Here is a 10300-nt window from a genome sequence, read left to right as displayed (position 1 = left end):
ATTAAAAGTCGCAAGCAGATTTTCAGACCATTAACTACCTAATTATTAATTAAACCTAAACTATGAATGCTACTATTTTTATTAAAAATAGTAGCATTAACAGACGAAATCAATCTGTGGAATGCAGTTTATCTATGGATTATCGCAGCATCCCCCGCGTGTGACGCGCGCATGCGTTACCGTGACTCCCCCGTCACAGGCGGGCCCCGTCACAGCAGTCAGCTGTGACGCGCGGCCGGCGCGCACCGCGGGGCATCGTCCAGGGGAGTACCACGTGAATCGTGATCAACCTGTGATAGAACAACAGTGCGATGTGTGGTGTAGCAGTGCAGCGCAAATGTCCATGATATTGCGTAGACCAGAACCCCGCCGGCCGCCACCCCCGCCGCCTTCCACTGCTAGCCGCTAAAGGTAGGTCATAAATAACATTAATAATAACTAGGTAATTAAGGGGACACGCTGTTTCCGCAGTGATATACGCGGCACGGAGGCCGTGAACTTAATGAATGAGTTCCCAGGTTAAAGATAAGGTTTCGCCGAGATTCTCAATGTCAAAATATGGCAGATTATTGTGTGATTGTCCAGTTGTTGGAGAGCAATCTGAATCCTATACAGTATAGTCAGTACCTAACCGATTTGTAAACATTGGAACAAAATATAGGCTCGCTTAGGGCTTAGGGTATGGTTATAAATTGATGTTATCATTAATTAATATTATCATCCTAAATAAATAGTCAGTACCTAGTCAGCCTTGCATTTATAAAAATGAGTACAGGAGCATAAAATATAGTGTTAGGGACGTAATAGTACCCACTCTCACTTTAAAAACCTAGATCTCTGTTAAAAATATTTACAAATTCAATAATTCGTGATATTAAAACTAGATGGCGCTGCGCACACAAACACGGCAGCTCCGACTGTGAAAAAATACGACTTTTCGATTTCACAGGCGCGTTAGACCGTTTAATTTACAACGGGTTGGGTTTCACGGTTGGTTTGTTTGGTTTATATTCGTGTCGCAGGCAGCCGGCGTAGGAGCACGTTCTTGTATAAAAACATTCTGTGATAGAGGACCACAGGCGGCGTGAGTGCAGAGTGTTTGTTATTATTTTTTGTGGTCCTGAGAACCAAAAAGCGTAAGAATGTTTTTAGAATGGAACACGTAGCAAGTTACAGTTATACCAATAGGTACATACGTCCTGGATGTAGTTTACTAATGTTTAAGATCTAAGAACCTTTTTTCTAGTCCTTGCTTTTCACTGCATTCCTTTGTGTTTATAAAAAGTAAGTAAGTATCTGAAAATTTATGAGGGTGAATTTATTGTTATGCCTGACAGTTTTATGAGTTCGTCGGTGTATGTCTGTAATCAAAATAACTAGTCACAGGATTTTTATACTTAAGTAATAATTACAAAGGACCTAACTAGTCCAAACCAAGTTCCTAAGTCAAAGTTGCCATCAGCTATAACGGCTTTCGAATTTTCCATCCACAAACTGTTCGTTGACTTGACTGTATCAACAGAGGAATAATTATATTTTAAACTAGATGTCCCGCGCGGCTTCGCCCGCGTAAATTAGAAATTTTACAGAATCCGTAGGTACATTTTCCCATAAAAAATATTTCCCCCGTTTTTCCCACATTTTCCTGAGTTTCTTCTGTCGTATTAGTCTTAGAGTAATAATATAATATAACCTTCTCGATAAATGATGAGTCTTACTCGATAAATGATCTATCTAACACTGAGATAAGTTTTTAAATCGGACCTGTAGTTTCTGAGATTGACGCGTTCAAGCAAACATACTCTTCAGGTTTATAATATTAGGTAGATATAGATTTTTTTTAATTATCGCTTGACAAACTCGAGTCTCGATCTAAAAGACTATGATATGGTAGTGATGATGATGATGATGAAGAATGTAATTTGCATAGTAGCATATGCTTTCTGTTCTTAAAACAACGCCGAAACTCCCAAACTTGTATCTATAAAGAATCAGGAATTCTCTCAGCACCTTCCGAACCACAGTATACCAGGTATATCTCGGTGCAAAATCTTACTTGTTGGTAGCATATGCTTAGAATACTTCTCACGAAACCGAAGTCACCATATGTTTCCCTATAAGTTTTGAGGAGTTCCCTCGATTACTTATGGATCCTTCATCAGATCATCACTTTTCTGAATATAATACCAAATTGGGATGATACCCTATATACCAAAAGAAAAATTTTGAAAATCGGTTAACCAACGGCGGAGTAATCGTTGAATATAAGAAAACGAACATAACACCTCCCCCATTTTGAAAGTCGGTTAAAATTGTAGCCTATGTGTTATTTATTTAATATTTTAATCAGCACATGAATTGAATAACAAAATTTTTTTCAAATTAATCGTAGCACCATCTGTCAGGACAAACTAAAATTGAAATAGAATAATATTGAATGCGATGATAACGCCGTCCGCCGGATCTAATGTAAAACATTCCAAAATCAACAACTCCTTATAAATAAGAAATTAATTGAAAAAACATTTTCCAGTAGACCAAACTGTAAATCTAAACCATTCTCGAATCTCCACGAACACACACAAAAAATTTCATCAAAATTGGCCAAGATAAGATAAATCCGTTCAGCCGTTCTCGAGTTTTAGCGAGACTAACGAACAGCAATTGATTTTTATATATATAGATTTATCTTTCGATTTCTATATAGTCTTATTAAAAAAATAATCGGACAGAGTAACAACTTAAGTTAGCTAAAATAAAAAAATAATCGGACAGAGTAACAACTGAAGTTAGCTAAAATTGTGTTTATTTATGTACTATGTATTTTGAGACTATGCAATTTTGTCGCGTTCGCGATTCACTTTCACTTTTGTTGAGTTTCAGAACGCGATATTAGGTCCTCCAACGCGCACGCGAATTTGAACTTTATGCAGCGGCAATAAATTACAAATTGACTCTCCATTTTATTTAGAAAACGTTTGTATGGGAAATAGAAAAATGCTGTTTTGAGGATTTTCCCGGCAATTATTCGAATTTTTCTCACCTTTTAAACCTTCCCTAGACCTCCACGAATAATTCAAGACCAAGATAAGATAAATCCGTTCAGCCGTTCTCGAGTTTTAGCGAGACTAACGAACAGCAATTGATTTTTATATATATAGATGTAATAAACCAAAGTCTGCCAAAGTACAGCGTACTTAGTAAAATATAATATTATAAAATAGGTTCTTAAGTATGTTTTATTATTTTTAACCGTATCCAATCTTATAACGACGAGCCTATATTACGTTAAAGCTATTTGGTAAACGGATTAATGTCAGGAATGAGATTAAAACGGCTTTAATTAATATCCCTACGGCATTTAATGGCGGTCAAATTCGCTACACGTAATAAATTGCCCGCAAGGGGGACGAACAAAATGTTCTTGTTTATAAGCTGCCATATTTTTTTAGTTGCAAGTATAAACATTGGGCATGTAAAAATAAAGTAAAAGCAATAAAATAAAATAGTTTATGTGAGAAAAGACAAAAAGAACATAGCGACCCTGCCAGGATTCGAACCTGGAATCTTCTGATCCGTAGTCAGACGCGTTATCCGTTGCGCCACAGGGCCGTTGATAACTTTGCCAAATTTGTGCTATGGTCTCTCAATCAAAATGAAATCTTTGTTAGACATCAAAAAGTAAAAAATCGGCCAGGTGCGAGTCGGACTCACGCACAAAGGTACTGTTATATAGCAAACATAGACCAAAAGTTGTGTTTTTGTATGGGAGCCCCTCTTATTTTTTATTTTATTTTAATATTATTCTTAAATATTGAAGTAGACATATAATTAAGGCCTTTGTGAAAATATCAAGTGCCTACCTGTTGCTATTATTGATATCGAGCAAAAAAGGCCAAAAAAAAACACGTTTGTTGTATGGGAGCTCCCTTTAAATATTAATTTTATTTTGTTTTTAGTATTTATTGCTACGAATAATAAAAACTAAGGAAAAGTAACTCCGTCAAAAAACATGCTCCACAATACTAGTCAAAAAAGTGTACCTTAGGTACACATTTGCAATATTTAAATGACCTTGAGCAGTACTAGGCTGACGTCTACATGACAGATCACAAGGAAGGTCAAATTTAAAACGGTAATAGTATGGGAGTTACGATTCCTTAGTTTTTATTATTCGTACATTTGTTGTTATAGCGGCAATAGATATACCTACACAATCTGTGAAAATTTCAGAACTCTAGCTATATCGGTTCTTGAGATACAGCCTGGAGACAGACAGACGGACAGACAGACATCGAAGTCTCATGAACAGGGTCCCGTTTTCACCCTTTGGGTACGGAACCCTAAAAAGTAAATTGTCTTTTAAACACGCGAATTACTCCTTACCGAAATCTACTTCTCGAGACTTTGTGTTCCTCAAAATACATTAATATTATCTCATAAATAATATTGAAAACTCTACATTTTTATGAACTAATTTTTTTTATAGTGTGAACTGTGAACTGACTATCTCAGAAACATACCATGCCGAAGATACGCGGCCGAAGTTCGGCAAGATTACGCTTGCCATTATTTTAAATTACCGATGATACATCATGCCGAGATTACGTCGCGTTATAAATGTATCACGTATGCGTACAACGTAGCGCATTGCTGACGTAATCATGCCGAACTTCGGCCGCGTATTTTCGGCCTATAGTGTGATTACTGATTAGGCAGCCATTTATTAGTCACTGACTAATCGAAACAATACCACAGAATATGTATTAGTAGTACCAATAATTTATTGTTCTATGCTCTATGATATTGTACTGCTCTATCTAAAACCTAATCGCGATAAAAGGGCATACATTTAGTTTGGTCTGACGGTTGGGTCGGGGGAGAGGGGAGGAGGGTTCCAGTCCCAGACGTCTGGTGACGTCACAGCTGTCGGGGTTTACCACACAGCTGACTCACGTGGCGTGGCGTGACGTGGCTGTAATGAAGGGTGCTCCGGGGTGCTCCGGTCGGGGCCACTTGCTTTGCGATTTAGTGGATGGCGAGGGTCACCTCTTACCGTATCTCGTCGTAGTTTTGTGAGGGAAGATTCTATTAAACGAAAGGGGGTGGGGGGGGGGGGGGGGGATAGCTCGCGTATACTCGCGTTACGCGTATAACTATTTATTATTTTGTACTGATTTTTAACGACTCGTATTACAAAGGTATACCAACAGTTATAACTTATAACTTACAGTCTTAAAACCAAAAAGTATAATTTTATGAAATAATATTATACTTACTTTTTTCTTTTCTAAATTAAAGAATTAACAGAACTGCTATTTGCTAAGGAAACTATAAGTATAATCTTTACTAATATTAAAAAGCGGAGGAGTTTGTTTGTTTGTTTAAACGCGCTATTCTCAGGAACTACTGGTCCGATTTGAAAAATTCTTTCTGTGTTAGATAGTCCAGTTATCGAGAAAGGCTATAGGCTATATTTTATCACGCTAAGACTAATAAGAGCGAAGAAATAGAGGAAAATGTGGAAAAAACGGGGGAAATTATTTGAAAGGGCTTATATGAACGTGCTAATCTCAGGAACTGGTCGCTGGTCCGATTTAAAAAATTCTTTCAGTGGAAAATGTGAAAAAAACGGGGGAAATTATTAAAGGGCTTAATCTCACGAATAACTAGAGCATTGTTTCTGTTATTTGGATCAGATAAGAAGTAGACCACGTGAAGGATCATAATATGCTTTTTTTAGGGACTAATTTTTCTGTGAGATATCTAATTTACGCGGGCGAAGCCGCGCGGAACGTCTAGTATAGTAAATAATTGGTTTGCGCTTTTGCTTTTAACCGCTCTTTGCGCTTAACCGATTTAGATGCAATTTGGTATGAAGATACTTTGTGTCCCCAGGAAAGGACAAAAGATAGATTTTGCCCTAGGAAAATATACTGTTCCTGAGCAATACACGAAATGTAACAGTGCTACCTATTTATAAGGTAAGTATGTCTGTTCCTGAGCGTCAAGCGAATTGATGCACCAACGAACATTAAGCAAGTGTTTGCACAGACTATACACTCCTCTGTAGTCTGTCGAGTTGTCACTTCATCCCGCCGGCGACTAGTGTTGTCACCTCTCATCCGGCCAGCCAGCCAGCCGGCGCGGCGGCAAGTGTTGCGCCGCGCGGCGCCGCTAGTGATGCACCAATATCGATGTGACCTTGATCGTGAACTGTGAGTTGTGACGCGCGATGTTATCTGTTATCGATTCAGATATTCCTGGCGATATCTGTTGTTTTGTGGCTTCTTGGTTTTTGCATTTCTTTACATTTTACGATCAAATAATAATAATTATTATTACAGGTGTATAAATGGGTGTTCACTGTTGACTGATTAGCTACTTCATCAATGTGTTTATGCTTTTACAACACAATTTATCGCTAAGTGCCTAACATGATACAAATGTACTAAGAAGATTCTTAGTACATATTTTGTGGCCTGTGGGGCACTTTTAATTAAATCGTGCTAAAATTTCAGTTGCCTCAAAGTTATCGATATTGGAGAGTCGACGTAACTCGTACACGTCGGCATCGGAAACGGTTTGTTGAGTGCTGTCTGTTGCAACTTGCAACTTGCAGTGTAGATTGTGTGTTCAGTGTTACTGTGGGCCGACATTCGACGACACTCGCCACAAGAGAGCACTTCTGTTTAAATATTTGTGCAGTATTGTTAAATAACTAATATACTTAGTATAGTTTTGCCAAGTCAAGGGTGCTGACTGCACGTTCCAGAAGGCACTGCATCAGGCCAAAAACAGAGACAGGTGGAGAGCCCTATCCCAGAAAGCAAATTTTGGTGGTCACGTCCCTTAGCCATGAGGATACGTGTAGGAAGAAGAAGTTTTGCAAAAAAGGGCTTTAGTTAGGTCTTTTCCGAATAATCGCTTTGAGGCGCTCAAACTCCGAGGAAAGTACTATTGTATATTTCATAATTATTTATTTCAGGAACAGAGGAACTAGCAATGAGTAGAGGTACTGAAATACGAACATTCATCCAGCAACCATGCTGGATGAATCATTGTTAAAAATTAGTTCTTTAAATCATGAAATTGATATAATGGAGTTATATCTCTGTTAGATAAATAGATCTCTACTTTTTAGGTAAAGATGAGATAAGCGTAACATACATAATATTATAGATGTAGTTGTTGTTGATATGCCTGCAGTATGCACATATTTTTATCTTGACGATCAAGTTACGACGGATAACAATATAATATGATAAGATAATATTTTCTTTGTTGCATATTCGTGTATTTTGCATATTCATCATTATAATCAGTAATGTTTACAGATTATTGACAGAGGTTTATGTATTAGCGTTTTTAACCGACTTTCAAAAATGTTTTTTTTTAATTTTAGCTCAGGCGACCTCTCTATGTCTGAAGTGTGCATTTAGATTGACCAACACAAGTGATTATGAAAATGTAGAATATTATTCAGGTATGATTGCCTAAGACCTACGTCAATTGAGCTTGCTATTTGATGGAAATCGTGGTTTTCCATCGTGGCTTCCACGTGAGAGGATCCTTTACGCCAAATCAAACAATTACCAACACAACACTACAAAAAAGATAAACTTTTACTATAAAGATAATGAAACTGGGCATTAAGCAGATAAAATTTTATCTAACTATTTATTAAGAACATGAAAGCAATGATGGTGCATTGGCCATTGCTATATTAATACAGAAATACAAACTTTCCTTGTGATTATTCTTTCCAATTTAAAAATAGTTACAGCCGCAATCTCATTCTTTTGCAATAATTTCTCTCGCCGCTCGTCTCACTCAATAACTTTGCTCGAGTTCGAGTGGAGTTAAAGAGCGTTTACTTTATTGTCTCTGTTATCAAGATCCATTTTAAACCTTTTGCTTTTTGTTTTAGGGTTTATTTTCTATTGAAAATGTTATAAGGGTGCCCAGCCAGGTCGTCGAGTGAAGAGACTTGACATTGGGAATGTTGTCGGTGGAATCACTCGTCCAGCCCTTATTGGCACTTCAGCTAAAACGATTTCGCGCCATTATTTTAATTGTCATCGCCACGGTTCCGGCAATTAAGTGAAGTTGAAGCTCCTGCCTCCTCGTGCCTTTGAGTCTAACGAATTGTTAAGAAAAAATGTTAATAAAATCTTTCCTCTCTAAAAAGTTGTTTTATATGCAGTAATTCTACCAATTAGTATTAGTGATGTAACGGATATTCGCATTCGCATTCGCGAATATCCGCGTATTTTTCAATATTCGCATTCGCATTCGCAAAAATTATGCGAATATTTAGCGAATATTTTAATAATCAAAAAGGAAATTATTATATGCATGCATTTGAAATAATATAATAATACAATAGATAACACTTAGATATTTTTATTAAATCATACTTCTACATTGTAAATTAAAGCCTCATTAGTCACTTATGAAAAAAGAACTTCAGAGATCTTATCAAATCTAACATTAATCAGCCTTGTTACAACTTTGTAAGGTTTGCATTCATTTAGTAGTATATTATTACTTTACTATCATTCTTAAATAAAGTTTACAATTTCTATTTACTAAAAAACTAAACAATTACTTACTTGAAACATAAAACATAAAACTAACCTCAAAACAAAACAAAACTTTTAGAATGAACTTTCTGTGACTAAATTCATTCAATTATAGTCTGTCAAAAAAAGTGAAGAAATTAAAAAGTGGCAACATCTTAGTGTCTTTCCCTTTTAAATCAATCTAAGAAAAATGGGATGACACTACTATGTTGCCACTTTTTAATATCTTCACTTTCTTGACAGACTATAAGCAATATCGGTTCGGTTATGTTCAATTTAAACATAGCCGACACGAAACGTCAAACCTGTCGAACATTTTACGCGCGCTTTTTTTGAAATTTTAAAATATTCGCATTCGCATTCGCGAATGTTGAAGATAAATATTCGCAATCGCATTCGCGAATATGAAATATCCAACATTCGTTACATCACTAATTAGTATATGTTGTAATTTTCCGCGTTTTTAATTACAATAAAGGGTGGTTCATATTATTCTCTAGTCTGTACAAGTCCTTCTATTGTCTTTTAAAATATAATTTTTTCAGAACAAGGCCTGCCTCTGTCAGTCCTTTGTTTTCTTTCTACCCTCATTATAGTCCTGGCCGGTCTCCAACACGTCTGTTCCGGACAGCCGTGCTCAATGAACTGGGTCATGCCTTGGCCCTTGTAGAAATTTTAAAAAACATTTTCTATTCTACCCTCTTGCTGAGACAAGTTGAACGAGACTTGCTAAAGTGTTACTCGGTTAGTTTTGTGTTTCTACTTTAGAATTTGGTAAATTTACGTTTTTAGTCGCTAGAAAGTAAAAACTTTTATAATTGTAACATTGTAATATGGACAAAGGATCGTGGGAAAATGCTATTTACATCGAAATACAATACAGTAGTTATTGTTATAGTTTTAATGCCTATTGAAAGGCATATTGGTGTTCGGTGTGCAATACATTATTGGACTTTAGGTTATGTAGTTGTAATAATTAATTGATATTGTCTAAAGTTTCTTTGCCGGCATCATCTAGCATTTTATATAAACCTGCTTATCTGGAACGCACGTCTTGTGAATTGTAACCAGGAATTAGTCGCTTCGTTTATTTTTGCGTAGAAAGAGCATACTGTGTTTGAATCTCAATCAGAATATTTTGAAACATTTACTCAGGTTAGTACGGTAGTTATAGAGCTAGGATCAAGAATGAACTGTTATCGAACGCATTCGATACGTCATGTGGTCAAACTGACCGTGCTGAGCGTGTGATAACTGATAAGGCTGCATGAGGTGCTGGTACGCCGTGCGGGCTGTGATAAGGCGTGCTGTGTTGTGCGGTGTTTCCCTGGCGACCGACTGTCGCCGCCCGCCGCCCGCCGGCTGTATCGACCTAGCGTGCCCTGAAAACTTTGTTCGATTATGCAGGTATTGTAAAACTAAGGTACTTTCAAGGTTCCTTGTTGAAAATCTGCCGTGTTAGTTGGCGTAGAGAGTGTATCTTGACTCTTGGGGAGGTGTTGAAGATTTTGCATGAAGTACGAAAATCCATCATATACTTACACTTAAAAACTTTTGCATCATTATGCCAAAGTATATCAAGCCCTTTTGGTGGGCAGACCTTAAATATTATAAATTCCATGGTATATTTGAATGAATAGATGTAAACCCGGGTCGGGACACAAAAACACGATACGACGTCGTGTCGTACCACGTCCCACGATGCGTCTTCTTTG

General features: G+C 37.0%; 1 protein-coding gene and 1 non-coding gene across 2 annotated transcripts in view; one reads left to right on the top strand and one right to left on the bottom strand.

Moving 5' to 3' along the window:
* The first annotated feature begins 239 nt into the window (after positions 1 to 239).
* Positions 240 to 10300, top strand: part of LOC121728178 (GAS2-like protein pickled eggs) — a 99035-nt gene continuing 88974 nt past the window's right edge. The window contains exon 1 of the mRNA XM_042116309.1: positions 240 to 411. The gene's annotated coding sequence lies outside the window, so the exon portion shown is untranslated. The remainder of the gene's footprint in view (positions 412 to 10300) is intronic.
* Trnar-acg lies at positions 3540 to 3612 on the bottom strand. Its single transcript has one exon. It is a non-coding gene; the product is annotated as a tRNA-Arg (tRNA).

The sequence above is a fragment of the Aricia agestis genome, chromosome 6, assembly GCF_905147365.1.
Source record: "Aricia agestis chromosome 6, ilAriAges1.1, whole genome shotgun sequence".
NCBI lineage: Eukaryota > Metazoa > Arthropoda > Insecta > Lepidoptera > Lycaenidae > Aricia > Aricia agestis.
The sequence above is the reverse complement of the archived record's forward strand: the minus strand, read 5'-3'. Positions and strand labels throughout refer to the sequence as shown.